Below are 22,721 nucleotides of genomic sequence, written 5' to 3'. Positions count from 1 at the left end.
CACCCGTGTTCACCTCTTGCTTTGACAGCCCTATAGGCTGGCCAGCAGTTGGCTGCAACTCGACAGCAACGTCCACCACCAGGTCCAGCGCAAAACCACCAGTGCTCGCCTTTTTCTGGCTCCTCCTAAACCCTTTAAAGAGTCAAGTGGTGACTCGCCGCCGCTCCCTCTCTGCAGCTTTGCACATCTGAGCAAGGTCTTCTGCAGCTGCCAACCCGGAAATGAGCAAAATCGACAACTGCTCATACACATGCCTTCGCCGTTGTGGCCCCCACCACACGGAATGGCCACAATCTCGGCTTCCTGCACAGAGGGTCTGTGGCTCAGTGGGAGAGCCTTTGCTTGGCATGCAGAAGGTCCCCGGTTCAATCCCCAGCACCTCCAGTTCAAAGGTCCAGGCAGGAGGTCATGTGAAAGGCCTCTGTCTGGGACCCTGGAGAGCGGCTACCAGTCTGAGCAGACCATACTGGCCTTGATGGACCAAAAGCCTGATTCAGTATACAACAGCTTCACGTGTTCACACTATGCAAAGCTGAATCCTTAATGATCAAGGACTGTGGTCTTTAATACTCTGTGTTTAGCTTACTGAAACTAGGATCCTACTAGGTAATTTTTTGTGTCATTTGCAAGTGTGATGTTAAGACTGACGCTTTGTTTCGGTTCTGTTTTTACATTTCTGATCAGTTCTAAAACCCTAGTTCTATTGTATGGCTTACTGAAAACCCCATCCTGTCAAGTGTATTGACTCACTCTGTGTAATCCTCCTTGTGTCCAAGTGAGATAAAAAGGGTAAAGGTTTCCCTTGCTTGAAAGCCGTCGAATCCGACTCTAGGGGGCGGTGCTCATCTCCGTTCCCAAGCCGAAGAGCCAGCGCTGTCCAAAGACGTTTCCGTGGTCATGTGGCCAGCATGACTAGACGCCGAGGCGCACGGAATGGACTATAAATGATGTAATTAAAAATAATAATAATAATAACAACTATGCAGAAGATAGATCAAGATAGGTGGACGCGTAGATAGGTCCGTAGCAGTAGAAAAAAGCAAGAGTGCAGTAGCACCTTAAACACTAACAAAATATGTGGCAGCAGGGCTCTTTTTGTAGAAAAAGCCCAGCAGGAACTCATTAGCATAACAGGCCACACCCAACAACAGAAACTCATTAGCATATTAGGCCACATCCCTGGCGGCACAGCTCATTAGCCCATTAGGCCGCACCCCCATGTTATCAGAAGTGTGGTCATCTAGCCACACCCACCTTTCCCTTCTTATTCTGTTTACCTTGTTTGTTGTCAAAACCCAGGACTTTTTTTGGAGCAGGAACTCCTTTGCATGTTAGGCCACACACCCCTAAAGTAGCCAATCCTAATGAGTTTCTGCTGTTGAGTGTGGCCTATTATGCTAATGAGTTCCTGCTGGGCGTGGCCAACTCGGGAGCCAGCCGGAACTCCGTTCCTGTGCGGTCCTGCCCAAAAATAGCTCTGTGTGGCAGTATCTGAAGAAGTGAGCAGTGACTTACGCAGAAGAAGAAGAGTAGATTTTTATACCCCGTTTTTGTCTATCTGAAGGAGTCTCAGAGCAGTTTACAATCTCCTTTCCCTTCCTCTCCCCACAACTGGCCCCTTGTGAGGTAGGTGGGGCTGAGAGCGTTCTGAGGGAACGGTGACTGGCCCGAGGTCACCCGGCAGGCTTCGTGTGGCAATAAAACCCAGTTCTCCAGATTAGAGTCCGCTGCTCTTAACCCCTGCACCATGCTGGCTCACACTGAAAGAAGTGTTTTTCCTGGTGGCTGCCCTTGCTGCAAAACTACCATAAAGCATACTACCTTTGAATAGAGAAGAACAGGAATGACGGCTCACTTGAAAGGATCAAACTTTGCCGCTGTAGCTGTCCACCCACCTACTTGTTTCCTGAGACACAACGGCTGTGCTCTTGTTGGGTGTTACAAGTTGAAAACACTCAGTATGTCTGGGGTTAAATGTTTGTTTATGTTACTCACAGGAAGTCACATGTTTCTCATGTAACCAATGTTCTTTAGCTGTAGGAAGCCCGGGAATTTTCTCCCAGATCTAGGGATTTGATTGGGACTAAAGTGTCAAGGTGTATTACCAATTTATGGCTTCTCTTCCTGTCTTTCTTTGGTGTTCTGACGAAGTACAAGAGCAGCAGCCATAATCTCCTCTCTTCTAGTTTTGTCTTTGTAGTGTAAGTAGGTAGCTGACTATGCTCTGTTGTTATTTTCATCCCAGTTACCCTTTCCCATGCTAGAATTTAGTAAAAACTTTACATTTTAATCACACATGGACTCTGTCTGAATTATTTTACGCAGGCTCTGCTGGGCTATATTATCTCTGCTAAATACCAATTTTTCAATATCTCACTATCACTTAACAGTTCTCCACCCCCCTCAGCCACCTCCTGCTTTGAGGTCACTAAAAATGCAGGATATGCTACTGCCTAATGTAATTTGTACTGCATCAGTGGACAGGAAAACCAATTAATGCAATATTAGCTTGTGACTATGGACTACTCAGGAGGTCAACAATTGCGGAGGATGCGTGTACCGTAGCCGTGACCTTTGTTGGATTACAGCATTGAAGAGGGCCAAAATCGATGCTTGGAGAAGAGCCGCGGATCCATCTGAATTCACTTAAGCATGTCAGGTGGATCTCTCTGACAGCAGGCTGCTTGTAGAGCTGCGTCCCCAGGACAGAGACAGGGACCAGGGTTAGAAGAAGAGATTGGATTTATACCCCGCCCTTCACTACTCAAAGAAGTCTCAGAGCAGCTTACAATCTCCTTTCCTTCCTCCACCTCCCCACAACAGACACCCTGTGAGGTAGGTGAGGCTGAGAGAGCTCTTTCGAGGACTGCTCTTGAGAAAACAGCTCTGAGAGAACTTGTGACTGACCCAAGGTCACACCAGCAGCTGCATGTGGAGGAGTGGGGAATCAAACCCGGTTCTCCCAGACTAGAGTCCACGATCCTAACCACTACACCAGACTGGCTCTCAGTTAGAGGAAGCATCGTTCCCTATAGATATATGGCTCTGCCATTATGCAACCAGACGTGCATAAAGAATAGTTTGCGTTTAAAATGCATTTAGATAGTGCTTTAGAAAGTTGGAAATTTTCAGAGCATTTCTAGGGTTGCCAACTCCAGGTTGGGAAATACCTGGAGATTTTCGGGATGGAGCTTGAGGAGGCAGAGTGTGGGGATGAAAGGAGAGAGACTTCAGTGGGGTATAGTGCCATAGACTCCACCTTCAAAAGCAGCCATTTTCTCCAGGGAAACTGATCTATCTTGGGCGGAGATCAGTTGTAATCCCTGGAGATCTCCAGCCACAACCCAGACGTTGGCAACCCTAAGCTTTTCACATCATCTCTGTACAACAACCCTGTTACTCATCAGCTATGCATGGACCATCCTTATATTGCATATGAAGGGGTGGATAGAATTTTCTAAGACTGAGAGTCCTCTGTTCACAGAAACCTTTAATTTTTAAAATGCATTTATTTCTTCTTGGATATTGTTTAAAGGTATCATAAGATATGAGTTACCAATGGAACCTTAGGTACCTCTATTATGATTTTTTAAAGAGTTCTACTGGACCTGACAACACAGCTCTACCCTAAGGAAGCCAAAGTGGAGCAAAATGTCCATGTGGAACCAGCCTTCATCAAATAGATTTGTAAAAAATTCAGTCTTCTTTATCGAGCATTGTAATATAAAGTTTTCTGCACAGCCATAGTGGAGGGGCATCTGCTTGGCATGCAGAAGTTCCCAAGTTCAATCCTCAACATCTCCATTTCAAACAATCAGGCCGCAGGTGATGTGAAAGACCTTTGCCAGAGACCCTGGAGAGCTGCCACCAGTCTGGGGAGGCAATACTGACCTTCATGGACGATTCAGTAGAGGGCAGCTTCATGTCTTCCTAGGCATTGTTTTCTCTGATATAAAAATTAACTAAAAATACATTCGTTCCTTGTGGCACACGGAGTTTGAAAACAAACACGAGCAAAAGTGAAAACGCAACCTAGGCAAAGCAATCATAGTGCGGTCAACACAAATATGGAAAGTTATCGGGTCATCCGTGCCAAGGAAGAAAAACCTAAATTAATCACAAAGCAAACATAATCAGCCTTAGTAATCAACTCCATAAGCACGATAACGTGTTCCTTTTATTTAATATGAGGACTTTGGATAGCTCCACCTAGTTTATCAATGGTGGCTAGGTCAGCTACAGAGCGTTCCATGCGCATGCGCACGGAACGCTCTTGCACTTTCGGGGGGATTTAAACATCCCCCCCGAAATTTTTTTCTACTTTTAGCATTTTTGTGCACACGTGGGGACTGGCCCACGTGTGCACAAACCTCCCCCTCCTCCCCAAGTGCCCCCGGAGCGCTGATTTAGCGATCTGCACTCCGGGGGCAACTTGGCTATTAGATATATAGATAGATTAAGTTCTGCATTAGCTTGCGTTCTGAAACAGAATTGTAAATACACCAATCAGAGCTGCGCAATGCTCTGGAGGGAAGCACTCTGATTGGACCTTCTATGTAAATAGTGATTGGTTGTTGACTGACTTGTGGGCGTGGCTACCTAAGCCCGGACTGTTTAAAAGAGAGCCTGTTGCTCTATGTTTTTGTCTCCTTCATGACTTCTTCTGACTTCGTTAATAAAGCTGATTCACTGTTCACAAGCTGTGTTGAGTTTCGTACTTAACACCAATGGAACCTTAGGTACCTCTATTATGATTTTTTAAAGAGTTCTACAGGACCTGACAACACAGCTATACCCTAAGGAAGCCAAAGTGGAGCAAAATGTCTATGTGGAACCAGCCTTCACCAAACAGATTTGTAAAAAATTCAGTCTTCCTTATCGAGCATTGTAATATAAAGTTTTCTGCACAACCAAAGTGGAGGGGGGGGTGGCTCAGTGGTAGAGCATCTGCTTGGCATGCAGAAGGTCCCAACGTCAATCCCCAACATCTCCATTTAAAATAATCAGGCCGCAGGTGATGTGAAAGACCTTTGCCTGAGACCCTGGAGAGCTGCCACCAGTCTGGGGAGGCAATACTGACCTTCATGGATGATTCAGTAGAGGACAGCTTCATGTCTTCCTAGGTATTGTTTTCTCTGATATAAACATTAACTAAAAATACATTCATTCCTTGTGGCACACTAATGTGCCCCTGACATGGAGTTTGAAAACAAACACAAGCAAAAGTGAAAACACAACCTAGGCAAAGCAATCATAGTGCGGTCAACACAAATATGAAAAGTTATTGGGTCATCCGTGCCAAGGAAGAAAAATCTAAATTAATCACAAAGCAAACATAATCAGCCTTAGTAATCAACTCCATAAGCACGATAACCTGTTCCTTTTATTTAATATGAGGACGTTGGATAGCTCCACCTAGTTTATCAATAACACTAGTATCATTTGGATCTAAAATAAGTTTCCTTCACTGGACCCTGCTTTATTGCCTTATTTATTTGCACCATGGTACTTTCCCAGTTGTTCTGATGTAGAGTAGAACTACTTCCTGGAGTAGAACTACTTCTGTAATCCATATCCTTTTGCCACTGTATCAATTCCCTTAGCAAAAACTGTATAATCTAACCTTATCAGATACCAAAGTACTATTCCCCATCTTATATGAGAATATTCAATTTATATCATAAAATTATTATCCTAAGGCTGGTCTTTGCATGGCTTCATTAAACAATGCATTAAAGCGCCTTACTTTTTAAAAATAAAAAGCACAAGCCAATCTGTCAGCTGAGCCAGAGGTTAGGCACTCGCTTTTTTGTCAAAGCTGCCACTTTTTCCGTTGCGATAAAAAGCAGGCGCTCGAGGTGAGGATGTCGGGGCCTAGTTCATAAAACCTTCTGCTGGGATCAATTTTGTTAGACTTGAATACGCCACTGTTCCTGACCTGCATGGTGCAGGCTAACCCCATCTCTTCAGAGGTTGGTCCAGGTTAGTACTTGGATGGGGAACCACCACAGAAGTCCAGGGTTGCTATGCAGAGGTGGGCAATGGCAAACCACCTCTGAACGTCTCTTGCCTTGAAAACCCTAATGGATCGCCAGATGTCGGCTGTGTGACATGGCAGCACCTTCCACCACAAAGGTGCTACTGGACTCCTGTTTTATCCAGCCCTGTTAGTTCACAAATTCCTGCATTACTACTAAAGGTAAAGGTAAAGGTTCCCTTGCTCGAAAGCCAGTCGAATCCGACTCTGGGTTGCGGTGCTCATCTCCGTTTCAAAGCCGAAGAGCCAGCGCTGTCTGAAGACGTTTCCTTGGTCATGTGGCCGGCATGACTAAACACCAAGGCGCACGGAACGCTGTTATCTTCCCACTGAAGTGGAACCTATTTATCTACTTGCAATTTCTTGCTTTCGAACTGCTAGGTTGGCAGGAACTGGAACTAGAGATGGGAGCTCACTTCATCATGTGGCACACTCGGGTCTCGAACTGCTGAACTACCGACCTTCCACAGCCTGCAGTTCAGCGTCTTAACCACTTGAGCCACTGCAGCTCCTTGCATCTCTACTAGCCGCCCATCATTAAAGGCCATTAAATGAGCATTTCCAGCTCACTTGAGAAATATCGGATTTAGGAAGCAATAAAGCGATACAAAATATGGCCTTCTCTTCAGTGGACTGCAAAGCCCTCTTAACTATGTTGTCTTTAATGTGTGTTTTTTAATGCTCCAGGTAGACTAGGCACACTTGGGCTCAGTAGATTCAGAACACGGAAATTCTGTCACGGAAATTGAAGGGACCCTTGGCCTATTCCAGGCCTGTGTTCTTCCGGGTTGTTTATTGAATTTGCCTGTGGTGTTTCTGGGGAGGCAATACTGACCTTCATGGACGATTCAGTAGAGGGCAGCTTCATGTCTTCCTAGGCATTGTTTTCTCTGATATAAAAATTAACTAAAAATACATTCGTTCCTTGTGGCACACGGAGTTTGAAAACAAACACGAGCAAAAGTGAAAACGCAACCTAGGCAAAGCAATCATAGTGCGGTCAACACAAATATGGAAAGTTATCGGGTCATCCGTGCCAAGGAAGAAAAACCTAAATTAATCACAAAGCAAACATAATCAGCCTTAGTAATCAACTCCATAAGCACGATAACGTGTTCCTTTTATTTAATATGAGGACTTTGGATAGCTCCACCTAGTTTATCAATAACACTAGTATCATTTGGATCTCAAAATAAGTTTCCTTTACTGGAGCCTTCTTTATTGACTTATGCAAGATCAAATCAGTGGCAAAAGGATATGGATTATAGAAGTCGTTCTACTCCAGGAAGTAGTTCTACTCTACATCAGAACAACTGGGAAAGTGTTGTTGTTGTTCAGTCGCACAGTCGAGTCCGACTGTTCGCGACCCCATAGACCAGATCCCGCCAGGCCTTCCTGTCTTCCGCCGTCCTCTGAAGTTGGCTCAATTTCATGTTCGTTGCATCTATGACACTGTCTAACCATCTCATCCTTTGCCGTCCTCGTCTTCTTTGACCTTCAATCTTTCCCAGTATTCCCAGTAGTCATGTATGGCTGCGAGAGTTGGACTATAAGGAAGGCCGAGTGCCGAAGAATAGATCCTTTTGAACTATGGTGCTGGAGAAGACTCTTCAGAGTTCCTTGGACTGCAAGAAGATCAAATCAGTCAATCCTAAAAGAAATCAACCCTGACTGTTCCCTGGAAGGCCAGATAATGAAACTGAAGCTCAAATACTTTGGCCACCAAATGAGCATATCCTTTTGCCACTGTATCAATTCCCTTAGCAAAAACTGTGTAATCTAACCTTATTGGATACCAAAGATTCCCCATCTTATATGAGAATATTCAATTTATATCATAACATTATTATCCTAAGGCTGGTCTTTGCATTGCTTCATTAAACAATGCATTAAAGCGCCTTACTTTTTAAAAATAAAAAGCACAGGCCAATCTGTCAGCCGAGCCAGAGGTTAGGCACTTGCATTCTCTTCAAAGCCGCCAAGCCACTTTTTCCGTTGCGATAAAAAAACAGGCGCTCAAGGTGAGGATCCCACCTTCTCCTGGGATCAATTTTGTTAGGCTTGAATACGCCACCGTTCCTGACCTGCGTGGTGCAGGCTAACTCCATCTCTTCAGAGGTTGGTCCAGGTTAGTACTTGGATGGGGGACCACCACAGAAGTCCAGGGTTGCTATGCAGAGGTGGGCAATGGCAAACCATCTCTGAACGTCTCTCGCCTTGAAATCCCTACTGGATCGCCAGATGTCTGTGACATCGCAGCACTTTCCACCACAAAGGAGCTACTGGACTCCTGTTTTATCCAGCCCTGTTGGTGTAGTGGTTAAGTGTGCGGACTCTAATCTGGGAGAACCGGGTTTGATTCCCCACTCCTCCACTTGCACCTGCTGATGTGACCTTGAGTCAGTCACAAGCTCTGGCACAGCTGTCCTTGAAAAAGAGCAGTTTCTGTCAGAGCTCTCTCAGCCCCACCCACCTCACAGGGTGTCTGTTGTGGGGAGGGGAAGGGAGGGGAAGGGAAAGGAGTTTGTAAGCCGCTCTGAGACTCCAAGTGAAGGGTGGTGTATAAATCCAATCTCCTCCTCCTCCTCCTCCTCCTCTTCTTCTTCTTCACAAATCCCTGCATCTCTACCAGCCACCCATCATTAAAGGCCATTAAATGAGCATTTCCAGCTCACTTGAGAAATATCGGATTTAGGAAGCAATAAAGCGATACGAAAGATGGCCTTCAGTGGACAGAATAGGACAGTATATTCTCACTGCAAAGCCCTCTTTACTATGTTGTCTTTAATGTGTCTTTTTTTAATGCTCCAGGTAGACTAGGCACACCTGGGCTCAGTAGCTTCAGAACACGGAAATCCTGTCACGGAAATTGAAGAGACCCGTGGCCTATTCCAGGCCTGTGTTCTTCTGGGTTGTTTATTGAATTTGCCTGTGGTGTCGTAGGGCTTTCAATAGGCCGGCAAGGAAATGAGGGCAATAAAGGAACATAACAAAACTGCTAGGAAGAGGTGTCCAATCTCAAGCTCTGGCTGTTACCTTCCCCCCCCCAAACAACCATTTGCCCCCTCCCGCCAGGCCCATAGAATCGCCAAGGGTCCCAAAAAAAACAACCATTTGCCCCCTCCCACCAGGCCCATAGACTCGCCAAGGGTCCCACAGGACTGAATGGCTAACAACAACAACAACAACCGCCAGGACCAGTGTTCCCTCTAAGCTGAGTTAGTGTGAGCTAGCTCACAGTTTTTTAGCCTCCAGCTCACACGTTTTTGTCTTAGTTCAGGAAGGATGGCTCCAGAGCAAACTGACTTATGCAGTAGCCAATTCGCTAACTCACAACTTTCATGCCAGTAGCTCACAAAGTAGAATTTTTGCTCACAAGACCCCACAGCTTAGAGGGAGGTTTGGCCAGGACATCTTTCACATTTTCCCCATCCTTCCTCCAGGCAGCCGGGAGGTGTCTATGGCTCCCCCTCCTCCAAATTATCATCAAAATACAGGGTCGCCAACCTCCAGGTGGGGCCTGGGGATCGCCCAGAATAAAAAATGATTTCCAGACAACAGCAATTTCCCTAGCTGGGAGTACACATCTAAAGAAATTTGTTATAAGGAGGGAAAATTAAATGGAAGAGTAAAGGGACCAGATATTTGAGAATAAAGAAGCTTTCCTAGGGCTGCCAACTCCAGGCTGGGAATTTCCTGGAGATTTGGGGGTGGAGCCTGGGGAGGGCGGAGTTTGGGGAGGCGAGGCACCTCATTGGGAGTAATGCCACAGAGTCCACCCTCCAAAGCAGCCATTTCCTCCAGGGGAACTGATCTCTGTCGCCTGGAAGTCAGCTGTAACCAATGTTCCCTCTAAGCTGTGGAGTCTCGTGAGCAAAAATTCTACTGTGTGAGCTCCTGGCATTAAAGTTGTGACCGAGTGATTTGACCACTGCATAAATTAGTCTGCCCTGGAGCCATCCCTTCCTAAGCTAAGACAAAAATGTGTGAGCTGGAGGCTAAAAAACCGTGAGCTAGCTCACTCTAACTCACCTTAGAGGGAACACTGGCTGTCATTAGAACATAAGAAGAGACGCCAATGTTGGATCAGGCCAAAGGCCCATCCAGTCCCACACTCTGTATCACACAGTGGCCAGAAATACCAGGTGCCATCAGGAGGTCCACCAGTGGGGCCAGGAGTCGTGTTCCCTCTAAGCTGAGTTAGTGTGAGCTAGCTCACAGTTTTTTAGGCTCTGGCTCAGGAAGGATGGCTCCAGAGCAAACTAATGCATGCAGCAGCCAAATCGCTTGCTCATAACTTTGATGCCTGTAGCTCACAAAGTAGATTTTTGCTCACAAGACTCCACAGCTTAGAGGGAACATTGGCCAGGACACTAGAAGCCCTCCCACTGTTGACCCCCTCCAGGCACCAAGAAGACAGAGCATCACTTGCCCCAGAGCCCCTATCTATACTAATAGCCACTGATGGACCTCTGCTCCATATGCTTATCTAATTCCCTCTTGAAGCTGTCCATGCTTGTTGCCACCACCACCACAGTTCCAGCAGAGTTCCAGGCACCGCCTGGAAGCTGGCAACTCTGGGATTACACAGGGTTTACAGATGACAGAGGTCTACCCAGAGGAAAACAGTCCCTTTGGGAGGTGGCCGTTATGTCATTATGCCTCCCTGAAGTCTCTCTGTTCCCCAGACCCCGCCCTCCTCAGGCCCCACCCACAAAACCTCCAGGTACTCCCCAACCCAGAGTCAGCCACCCTAATTTCAGCCTTTCCCCACATGTGATTATTCCTCAAGAGCTCTGTGGCTTGTGACATTTTTCCTGGTCCTGTTTTCATCATTCCATCAGCATTTACACTGAATTGCCGCCACACACCCCTCCCCGCACACAAACCTGGCGTTAAATTCTGTGCACGGAACTCCTAGAGCGCGTCTGTCAACAGGGCCTGTGGCCTGTGGCGGATGGGTGCAGGACAGGAGGAGACGAGTCTGTAACAGGGGAATTGGCCCTGAGTGTGCATCCCCCAAACAGGCCCCCGGCCATTCCGCGGCAGACTCTCAAGGTTCCCGTGCAGAAAAGTCAACACGCAGAGTGTTCACCTGAAGGCAGGAAGGCTGAAAAACATCTGCCCTGTGACACCACATCTTCCGATGCTACTGGTAGCCATAACATTTCCTGCGCTGTAAGTGCATCCCAAGGGGAAGGCATTACAAAACACAAGGCCCTGCTTGCTAATAGGTGATGTTGTGGCATCATGACTCAGCTGCCCGGGAGGGAGAGAAATAGCTGCAGCAGGGCCGCCGTTTCAGTTGCCGCTTCCAATTGGTAAAGGTCACCAAGAATAGGCGCCACACCCTTCTCCTCTTCTAGACAAAAGTAAAAGATGTGCATGCTTGAAAAGGCCAGGTAATCCCACAAAGCAAGCACATTCTTTACTCCCTCCAAGAATTTAATTTCTTTAAGGTCATCTTTAAAAAATGCCATGTGGTTATGACTCACCGTTAACAATACATGATTAATAATATTGCTGAGCCGTTCAAAAGTTTGCAAGTGAAGAAAGGAAAGTTCTTATTAGCCAAGGCTCGGCCGGATCTGCCCAGTTCTTCCCGTTCTGGTTTTCCGCAGTGCCTTGGATAGTGTGGAACTCGGAATACACTTCTTCTCATCTGGACCTTTTGTTGTGATGACAATCACACTGGGGTACCAGGCTCCCTCCAGGTAGTTCCCAATTTGGAACTGGCAACCCTAGCTTTAGCACACCTCTTTCAGAGGCCAAGATAACTTGTCTGTTCTGATAAGGTTCAGGGCCGTGAAGTGGGGATGGGGTTGCCAACTCGTTTGGGGAGTGCCTGGAGATTTTGGGGGTGGAGTGTGGGGATGGTGTGGTTTGGGGAGGGAAGTGCCGGTTAGAATGCCATGGAGTCCACCCTCCAAAGCAGCCATTTCCTCTGGGGGAACTGATCTTAGCCATCTGGAGATCAATTGTAATAGCAGGAGATCTCCCAGTGCCACCTGGATTTTGGCAACACTCAGGGGTCATTTCGTAGAAAAATAGGTGCAGGAGCTCATTAGCATACGTCAACATAACTTATTTGCATATGCCACACCCACTGACATCACCGGAAGTGCGTCAGAAGGCAACACCCACCGCTCAGGCTCCCCTGGACAGTTTTGGATTGCTAGCTATCGGGGATGGGGGATGCGCAGATCTGTCCTCACAGAGGAGGGAGAGTTTGTACCTGAATAAAACTTGGTCTTAAAAATGTTTTGCACCAGGGGGCCAGGGGGGCTCTGCAACTTACCTGGCTGCTTCTTGCTCTGACTGAGGGCTGCTGGGAGCAGGGGGTGGGGCTTGTTGCATGTGCCCACCCCCTAGGCTCATTACTGCCAGAGCTCCACTCCTGTGCGCTCCTGCAGGAAATGACCCCTGGCAACACTAGTTGCTTGTGCACTAATGTTAAGCTTACCCTAGAAACTGATGACCTTTTCTCTCCCCCGACTCTCCTCTTTATGGGGCTCTGACACCCTAGAGGAGCTGGATTGGTTTCCTCAGCCCCAGTTTCGAAGCCTGGCTCTGGTGCTGCAACTATCACAAGTCAGTTCTTGACACAGCAGTCCACACTTAGGGATGCCAGTTCTGGGTTGGGAAATTCCTGGAGATTTGGGGGCGGAGCCTGAGGAGGGCGGAGCCTGGGAAGGGGAGGGAGCTCAGCGGGGGATGCAATTCCACCGAGTCTGCCCTCCAAAGCAGCCATTCTCTCCAGGGGAACTGATCTCCGGAGTCTGGAGATTGGTTAATTCTGGGAGATCGCCAGCCCTTAATTTAAAGGTTGACAATCCTACTTCGCCTGACCCCATCGTGACTTTTCATAAATAAGGCAGATGGTCACACCGTATTCATTTATAGAAAGTGGCCGTTTAAAAAAAATCAGCACATGAGCACATAATGAAACTGTCACACCCAGGCTGTATTTAGGACATGCGCAACCCAGCAACGACTAGATTTCCGAAGTGGCCAGGGATTGTCTCTGCAGCCGTGATGACCACCTCTTCACAGATTTTTTGTCCCTGGTGCTTTCAGAATGTTTGCCACAATCTGCACTAATCGCACATCTTTGATACGGATCTGATTACTTCAGTGTGAAAACAGCAAGTTGTTCAGTACCTTCGGAGCATATTCCTTCCATCTAGCCATCCCTCCACCCATTAGGTTTGCCAGTCTCCGGGGGGCGGCTGGAGGTCTCCCGGGATTACAACTCATCTCCAGGCAATAGAGATCAGTTCACCTGGAGAAAACGGCCACTTTGTAAGGTGGACTTGATGGCATTGAAGTCCTTCCCCTCCCCAAACCGCAACCTCCTCAGGCTCAACCCCCAAAATCTCTAGGTATTTCCCAACCCGGAGTTTGCAACCCTAATCCAGCACCAATGGAAGTGGTTTCTATCAGCAATATAGGGACAGCCCCCAATGTTGCTCCCGAGGAACAGAACAGCACATGAGGAGGAGACTCAGCAAAAATCACCCCCTTCCGCCAGCAGAAATGTAGCCCTCGATCCAGGCCCAGGGAGACTAGATTGTCACCACTGAAGGTGGAGGCTCTTCTCTCTTAGAGAGTGTTTGTTTGTAGCTCTAACTTCAGAGAATATAAACAGACCAAGGGGAAGCAGGATTCTATTTCAGAGCTGCTCGACTAGTTCTCCGGGCTGCATGGATTGATGCACGGCAGTCTGTCTGAGATCCTCGCCCACACAGACTACCTTGGGGGGGGGGCACAGAGACTTTGATTTTGCACATCAAAACCTCACTCTTCCATGTCGCGGGAGAAAAGAGCAAGAGTCCAGGAGCACCTTAAAGACTCACAAAATCTGTGGCGGGGGTGAGCTTCCCAGAGTCACTGCTCCCATCTGAAGACTGAGCAGTGACTCACGAAAGCCTGCCACATATTTTGTTAGTCTTTAAGGTGCTACTGCTGGACTCTTGCTCTTTTCTCCTGCGACAGACAGACAAACACGGCTACCCATCTTGATCTTACTCTTCCGTGGTTAAAGGCAAAAATGAATAAATAAATCTCTCATGTCCCCTTCACAATGTGCCTAGCACCAGAAGATTCGGGGGAGCAGGCTGGAGCCCCCCGCCGGCAGAAGGCAAGGACCTGGCAACCCTAAATGCACATGAAGACACTGAGGCCATGGTCATTCCATTGCTGGTCTAGGGGTGGCACTCCTCAGACAGAGAAGCAGCTTCAAAGGGAGATTGCAAACTGAGACAGCTGGATTTAAGTTCATTCACAAGTTCAGAGCAATGGACCCCTCAGGGCTGAATGAAGTCTTATCTCACTACAGATGCTAATGTTCTACGCCCCCCACCCCCAGCATTTCTCCTCTGCTCTGATAGAGCTGATTACAATGCGCATTGTACCTCAACATGTGGACTCCTCCTTTCTCCATGACATCCCTCCGGAGTCACGCCTTCTGACTGGGATATAATGACTCAGAGATTTCCATTTCAGCTCCTTTCTGACCAGGTCAGTTTTGACTCTCGAAAACTCAAATCCCCCCAAATTTGTTGGTCTTAGGGCTGCCAACCGCCAGGTGGGGCCTGGGGATCTCCCGCTTTTACAACTGATCTCCAGCTGACAGAGATCAGCTCCCCTGGAGAAAATGGCTGCGTTGAAGGGTGGACTCTATGGCATTGTACTATGCTGAGGCCCCTCCCCTCCCCAAACCCCGCCCTCTCCTGGCTCCACCCCCAAAGTCTCCAGGTATTTTCCAACCCAGACTTGGCAACCCTAGTTGGTCTATAAGGTACTGCTGAAGAGAGTGTGTGTGAGAATGTGCAGTTATTGGGAGCAGGCTGGATGTTATTCGTGTGACTGCCCGTGGGACGCTTTGGTCCGAAAACAGCTTAGTGAATATGACACGAAGTGGCTGTTTGTACTAGGATTACATTTTCAAAGCTATGTCAGCAGCTTAGCGCTGGGGTCCCTAACTTTTTTTGGCCTATGGGCACCTGGAACTCTAACACAGTGGTGAGCACCATTAAAAAAATGGCTGCCGCAAAATGGCTGCTGCAGAAGGCGGGGCCAACCACAGAATGGCTCCCGCAGCTTACCTCTAGTCACACAAGTGGAGATCTTTGTGCTGTGGGGCAATGTTCCCTCTAAGCTGTGGAATCTTGTGAGCAAAAATTCTACTTTGTGAGCTACTGGCATTAAAGTTGTGAGCGAGCGATTTGGCCACTGTATAAATTAGTTTGCTCTGGAGCCATCCCTTCCTGAGCTACGACAAAAGTGTGTGAGCTGGAAGCTAAAAAACTGTGAGCTAGCTCACACTAACTCAGCTTAGAACTCTGCTGTGGGGACAGCTGGCCTGCATATCGATCACATCTCCAATGGCCAATCAAAAGCATTGCAGGGCAAAAGCCCTACCTGGTCCTGCAAACGGTCTAAAAACGTTTGGTGAGCATCAGAAAAGGGGTGGGCAGGCATCATGGCCTCCATGGGACCACGTTGGGGACCCCGGCTTAGTATATGTGCATGTTCACATGAGTGGGGTTGGCCCTTTACATCATTCGGCCATCGTCTATGGTTTGTGAAAATGCCTTGGAAAACCAGACACAACGATCCTTTGAGGACAAAAATCCTAAATGCAGGTGGGAGCAAGGGATCCCCTGATTTCACAGGCTCCTGCCTGTCCCCACCTGCCATGACCTGGTGCGGCATCCCCAGTGTGATGACCTCATGCAGAAGTGATGTCATCACGCTGGGCCCGTCGCACAGTGACGCTCTGGTATTTTGAGCAAAACTCTATGGCAACCATAGAGTTCTGCCCCAAATACCAGAGCGTTGCCTTGTGACGCCCCCAGTGAGATGATGTCACCTCTGTGTGGCATCATCACGTCCAGGATGTTGCACGCAGTGATGTCGCCCCACCCCACCCTTCCTTAGCTCACACTAACTCAGCTTAGAACTCTGCTGTGGGGACAGCTGGCCTGCATATCGATCACATCTCCAATGGCCAATCAGAAGCCTTGCAGGGCAAAAGCCCTAGCTGGTCCTGCAAACGGTCTAAAAACATTTGGAGAGCATCAGAAAAGGGGTGGGCAGGCATCATGGCCTCCATGGGACCACGTTGGGGACCCCGGCTTAGTATATGTGCATGTTCACATGAGTGGGGTAGGCCCTTTACATCATTCGGCCATCGTCTATGGTTTGTGAAAATGCCTTGGAAAACCGGACACAACGATCCTTTGAGGACAAAAATCCTAAATGCAGGTGGGAGCAAGGGATCCCCTGATTTCACAGGCTCCTGCCTGTCCCCACCTGCCATGACCTGGTGCGACATCCCCAGTGCAGAAGTGATGTCATCACGCTGGGCCCGTCACACAGTGACGCTCTGGTATTTTGAGCAAAACTCTATGGCAACCATAGAGTTCTGCCCCAAATACCAGAGCGTTGCCTTGTGACACCCCCAGTGAGATGATGTCACTTCTGTGTGACATCATCACGTCCGGGATGTTGCATGCAGTGATGTCGCCCCACCCCACCCTTCCTGGAAAGCTCCCTCCCACGTCCTGTCAAAGAGAACAGGACCTGGCAAATGATTTGCTACAGAAAGGAGGTTATTGGAAGACCCACTTCCATTGGGAAAGAATGGCAAGTAAGTTACACTGAAATACCATACAGCTTGGGAAATGGCTATCTACATTTTGGCAGGACGATGTAAGGGGAGTGAAAAGAAGAACAATTCTGAAGGTTCAAGAAGAGAAAACATTTCCTGTCTGCAAGAAGCCGGAAGATTTACAGTCTTCCATCCAGGGCATTAAATGCAAGGACTGGTCTCCCCCAATGAACAGAAGCGATCAATCTATCGTTTATGTTACCCAGTTAACACCATGTTTTTGTCCAGTCTGTGAGGCCACCAAAAATACTGTACTTAGCAACACTAAAGTAACTGGGGATAATACATATGGAGAACAAATAACAGCTCAAGATGCTTTGGATCAGGAGGGATCTTGGGTCCCCTTAGAGGGCAGAGTCCCCTGAAAGCGGAATGTATGATATGCAGTGGGCCAAACCTTATTTTGGCTATTATTATTATCGCATGGCATTGAGTATAGCCTAGCCAGGAGCACCTAATATTGCCTGGCAGCCAGAAGTTCTAGCTCTTGTAGCATTCTTCACCACTAGGTGGCGAGCGAGACTTGTTTTTGAGGCAAGAGACATTTCAGAGGTGGTTTGCCATTGCCTGCCTCTGCATCAAGCCCCTGGTATTCCTTGGAGGTTGCCCGTTCAAATACTAGCCAAGGACGACCTTGCTGAGCTTCCGAGATCTAACGAGATTGGGCTAGCCGGGGCTATCTAGGGCCCTTATTTTGGTGTAAAGAGGGCATCCATGTAGAAGTCTGTGGTAGCAGAACCAGTGTTTGGACCAGCCACTAGTGCATGTCTTCTTACAGGGAACATCCTCTGGAGTGTGGGGATGTGTGGGGTCCAAAGATTGTTTTGAGGTGCAGCCTTGGAGCTGGAAGCAGTAAGGTCCTGTGGAGAGTAGAGGCCCCTGCATGTGCGGGTGTATAATGTGGTGGTCCAAGCCTTATTTTGGGATGCAGAGCTTTTAAATTGTCCTCAACATTTTATCATTGGATTTGTGAATAAAGAGCTAGGAAATTCAGATAAGGAACTGGGAACCAACCTCTGCCGACCGTTGTTTCTCTAATACTGATAGAAGCAAGCCCAGATTTTCAGTCAAGGTTATTCTCTGGTTTCAGAAGGATAGGAATGCAGGGGTCATTTCCTGCAGGAGCGCACAGGAGCGGAGCTCCAGCAGTAAAGAGCCCAGGAAGGGGGCACATGCAACAAACCCCACCCCCTGCTCCCAGCAGCCCTCTGCCAGAGTAAGAAGCAGCCAGGTAAACTTCAGAGCCCCCCGGCCCCCCGGCCCAAAACCGTGCAGAGGCACCTTTAAGACCAAGTTTCATTCAGGTACAAGCTCTCCCTCCTCTGCAAGGACAGATCTGCATGCCCCCCCCCCAATAGCTAGCAATCCAAAACAGTCCAGTGGCACCTTTAAGGCCAAGTTCTATTCAGGTACAAGCTCTCCCTCCTCTGTGAGGACAGATCTCCACGTTCCCCCCCCCCAATAGCTAGCAATCCAAAACAGTCCAGTGGCACCTTTAAGACCAAGTTTCATTCAGGTACAAGCTCTCCCTCCTCTGCAAGGATAGCTAGCAATCCAAAAGAGTCCAGTGGAGCCTGAGCGGTGGGTGTTGCCTTCTGATACACTTCTGGTGATGTCAGGGGGGGTGGCATATGCAAATATGTTGTGCTAATGAGCTCCTGCACCTCTTTTTCTATGAAATGACCCCTGGGAACAGCCACCAGAGCGGCTAAAATACGGTAACCATGTAGCACCGTCATTGTTCGCTCTTAGCAATTGCAGCATGTTTCAGGGTTGGCCTGAGGATGCTGGTTTTTTAAAATAATAATAATAGTAGTGGTGGTGGTGGTGGTGGTGGTAGTAGTAGTAGTATAATAAATACAATAAATAGATTATAATAAAGAAAAATAAATTTTAAAGAATCCATTCTAATAACTCATAGATGTTAAGGGGCCCTATGAACCTGGGGTCTGAGCCAGTGTTCCCTCTAAGCTGAGTTAGTGTGAGCTAGCTCACAGTTTTTTTAGCCTCTGGCTCACACCTTTTTGTCTTAGCTCAAGAAAGTATGGCTCCAGAGCAAACTAATTGATGCAGTGGCCAAATTGCTCACACAACTTTAATGCCAGGAGCTCACAAAGTAGGATTTTTGCTCACAAGACTCCACAGCTTAGTGGGAGCATTGGGCCTCTGATCCACCCAAAGCTGCCCGGGCTTGAGTCCCACCGAGTTTCGATGGGAAGAAACGAAGAATGTACTTTATTCTTCCACTGAAATCGGTGGGACATGAATGGCTTTTGCATAGCTGTTTTTGTGCTCTCGTCTTTTTCTTTTAAAAAAAAAATACTGACAAGCTTGAGACATTTCCTAGAACGGAGCCATTTAGCTTGAATTGAGAATTATTGTCTTTTTAAAAAGCCGGGTAAAGGGGAGGTTAACAGTCAGCATAACAGCAAATGTTCTCTTCCAGCCCCTGCCATAAAACTAATTAGCAAGATCATCTCGTAATAAATCAGGTTTTAAAATCCTGAGTCCTCCCCGTGGTCTTCCCAGAGCATCTCTGCGATCCATCATGGGCGCCAGGCAACTCACAATTGACCTTCCGATGTGGGATGAGGCAATCAAGGGTGACTCTGACAGGAACAGAGGAAACGGAATCTGAAAATTACTCTCGCCCTGTTACTAACACATCTCATTTCAGTACATCCTGGCTGGCACCATTCAAATTCACACACACCGAAACACACACACACACAGACACGGGCCAGAAGAGGAACGGAAAATGGAAGTCTGCTCCACAGAAGTTGTTGAGGGAATACTTTGGAAGGGATTTGTAGTCTCTCTGTGTGTGTACACAGAAATATAGCTGCCAACCTCCAAGTGGGTAGTACAAAAACTGAGGGTCACATTGTTAGGAAGATACGGAAAAATATATGACACTGTGTATAATAGAGGTATGCTTAAGGTAGGTCTCTTTTGTGCTTTTTATTTCTCTTTTCTTAATTTTTCTATAAAAGAGGTAAAGGTTCCCTTGCTTGAAAGCCAGTCGAGTCCGACTCTAGGGTTGCGGTGTTCATCTCCGTTTCAAAGCCGAAGAGCCAGCGCTGTCCGAAGACGTTTCCGTGGTCATGTGGCCGGCATGACTAAACACCAAGGTGCACGGAACGCTGTTCCTCTCCCACCGAAGTGGTACCTATTTATCTACTTGCCATTTCTTGCTTTCGAACTGCTAGGTTGGAAGCAGCTGGAACTAGAGACGGGAGCTCACTCCATGATGTGGCAACTCGGGTCTCGAACTGCTGAACTACCGACCTTCCACAGCCTGCAGTTCAGCGTCTTAACCACTTGAGCCAGCGCAGCTCCTTAATTTTTCTATACTATTGTATAAATATTGGCATCAAGTCTTACCAAACATATGTTCACCAAAGTAATATATCAAAGTTCAGGTTTACACCATGTTCAGACATTCAAACAGCACCTTGTCAGTTTCACAATCAATAGTCCCACTGGACTCTAGTACTTTACCCCTATCAAATTCAATCTTTTTCAAGGACAGTGATACATACACAAAACATCAGGTGCAATTAAGTCTCCTTGTGAGTATAAAGCTCTTAAAACAGCAGCATTTTTCCAGGGTCCCATCGGAACTGAAATACAAAAATATTAATACAGCAGTAGAGTTTCATTCGTTTATATTATAAATATTAAAATATGTCACTTAGAAGAAGAAGAAGAGAGAAGAGATTGGATTTCTACCCCGCCCTTCACTTGGAGTCTCAGAGCGGCTTACAAACTCCTTTCCCTTCCCCTCCCCACAACAGACACCCTGTGAGGTGGGTGGGGCTGAGAGAGCTCTGACACAAACTGCTCTTTTTCAAGGACAGCTGTGCCAGAGCTTGTGACTGACCCAAGGTCACATCAGCAGGTGCAAGTGGAGGAGTGGGGAATCAAACCCGGTTCTCCCAGATTAGAGTCCGCACACTTAACCACTACACCAAACTGGCTCTCAATATACACTTAACCACTACACCAAACCTAATAATTTATATAGGAGAACATATCTCTCAAATTCTATCAGGCAGCCCTCCAAGTGCAGGCCTGGAGATCTCCCGGGATTACAACTGGTTTCCAGACAACCAAGGTCAGTTCCCCTGGAGAAAATGGCTGCTTTGGAGGGGGGACTCTGTGGCATGATACCCTGCTGAAGTCTGTATTTCCCAGAAGCCAGTCTGTATTTCCCTTCCACCCCCACCCCCTGACAATAGAGCCTTCCTCTTCTCCCTCTTCACCTTAATTTTTTAATTTATTTTAGTCACTTTATTTCCTTACCCAGTGGGGACCCAAAACCATTTACATCCTTCTGTCCTCCATTTTATCCTCACAACAACCCTGTGAGGTAGGTTAGGCTGAGAGAGTGTGACTGGCCCAAAGTTACCTTAATTCTGGGAGGACTCCAGGCCTAGGGTTGTCACCTCTGGGTGGGAAATACCTGGAGATTTGAGGGTGGAGGTTTAGGGAGGGACCTCAGTAGAGCATAATGCCGGACAGTCTACCTCCCGAAGCAGCCATTTTCTCCAGGGGAAGTGGAATAAATGTTTCACAGGCATAAATAAATAACAAATAAGCAATCTATGTAGTCTGGAACGGAAAAAAAAGTTCAAGTCCAGTGGCACCTTTAAGACCAACAAAGTTTTATTCAAGGTAGAAATGTCATGTACGCTCACACTTCTTCAGATACATCGAAGTGGAAGTTACCAGTCCATACATATAGATAGAAGGGTGAGCAGCATACCCTAAATAAAAATTGGTTGATCTTAAAGGTGCCACCAGTGCTGCTTCAGACCAACACGGCTACCCACCTCAATCTATGCCGTCTGGAGATCACTTGCAATTCTGGGAGATCTCCAGACCCCACCTGGAGGATGGCAACCTACCGCCTGCCGCCAGTGTCTTTTCAGGCTGTCTCCCACCCGCTGCCTTCTTCCCTAAAACAAAGAACCAGTCCTGACTTTCCTCCCCCGGCAATGGAGCTGGAGACGCTTTAGAGGAAGACCGTCTAGTGCAGTGGTGGCGAACCTATGGCACGGGTGCCAGAGGTGGCACTCTGTGGGCACGCGTGCCATCGCCCCAGCCAAGCCCAGACCATCATTAAAGTGTCGAATTCTCTGCCAAATAATTTTAAGTAAATGAAAGCATTTGGGATTGCTTTCCTGACTTTGTTTGGATCATCTTAAATTAATGTATGAGTTGTTTTTTCTAAAGTAAAACCTCCGTATTCAGGTTAAATGGCCGTGTTGGCACTTTGCAATAAATAAGTGGGTTTTGGGTCGCAGTTTGGGCACTCAGTCTCTAAAAGGTTCGCCATCACTGGTCTAGTGTTTACCCTTCTGGGGGCAGTCTGGAAAATATAATGTGGGAAGAGGCCCTTTATTCTCACCTGGTTGCCTTCGCCACCCCTCCTGAAATGGCCTCACCTTGAGCAGCTGCAGGGATTCCCACTTTTGGCATTCTTTTATAGCCCCCACCACCATACAGGATGTCCCGGGGTGGCCATATGGTCAATTCGGGCTGGTTTTTTTGTGTCCTCAGCCAGTTGTTGGCTTGTGGGCTGCTGTGGATGCTTCCGTTTGTTTGTCTTTCCCTGCCCCTTCTCTGCTTCCCCCTGGGAATCCGAGACGGGCTTAGAAAAGTGGAGGAATGTGAAGGTCAGGATCGGATCGCCCAGTCCCGCAAGGGGACCACACACCAGCCTTTCTTTCTCCGGCTGGGCTTAACCCTTTCCTTCCTTTCAGAAAACTCAAAAAATCCCAATGGGCAGATCCCAGGGGTTTTGTCTCATGGGCACACAGAGGTGGTAAAACGGGCCGGGCCGCTTCAGACTTAGACCTTGTCTGCAACTGGCCCCTCGGGGGTTGCTTGCATTCCTGTAAAATCAAATCACTCGCACTTGCTGAGTTCTGCTGAGGAAAGGCCTTAAGTCGCAAGCGATGCTAAGAAGAACCTGCTGTATGGCTGCGAGAGTTGGACTATAAG

Source organism: Gekko japonicus, unplaced genomic scaffold (assembly GCF_001447785.1).
Source record: "Gekko japonicus isolate JY-2015 unplaced genomic scaffold, Gekko_japonicus_V1.1 scaffold1416, whole genome shotgun sequence".
NCBI classification, from domain to species: domain Eukaryota; kingdom Metazoa; phylum Chordata; class Lepidosauria; order Squamata; family Gekkonidae; genus Gekko; species Gekko japonicus.
The sequence above is the reverse complement of the archived record's forward strand: the minus strand, read 5'-3'. Positions refer to the sequence as shown.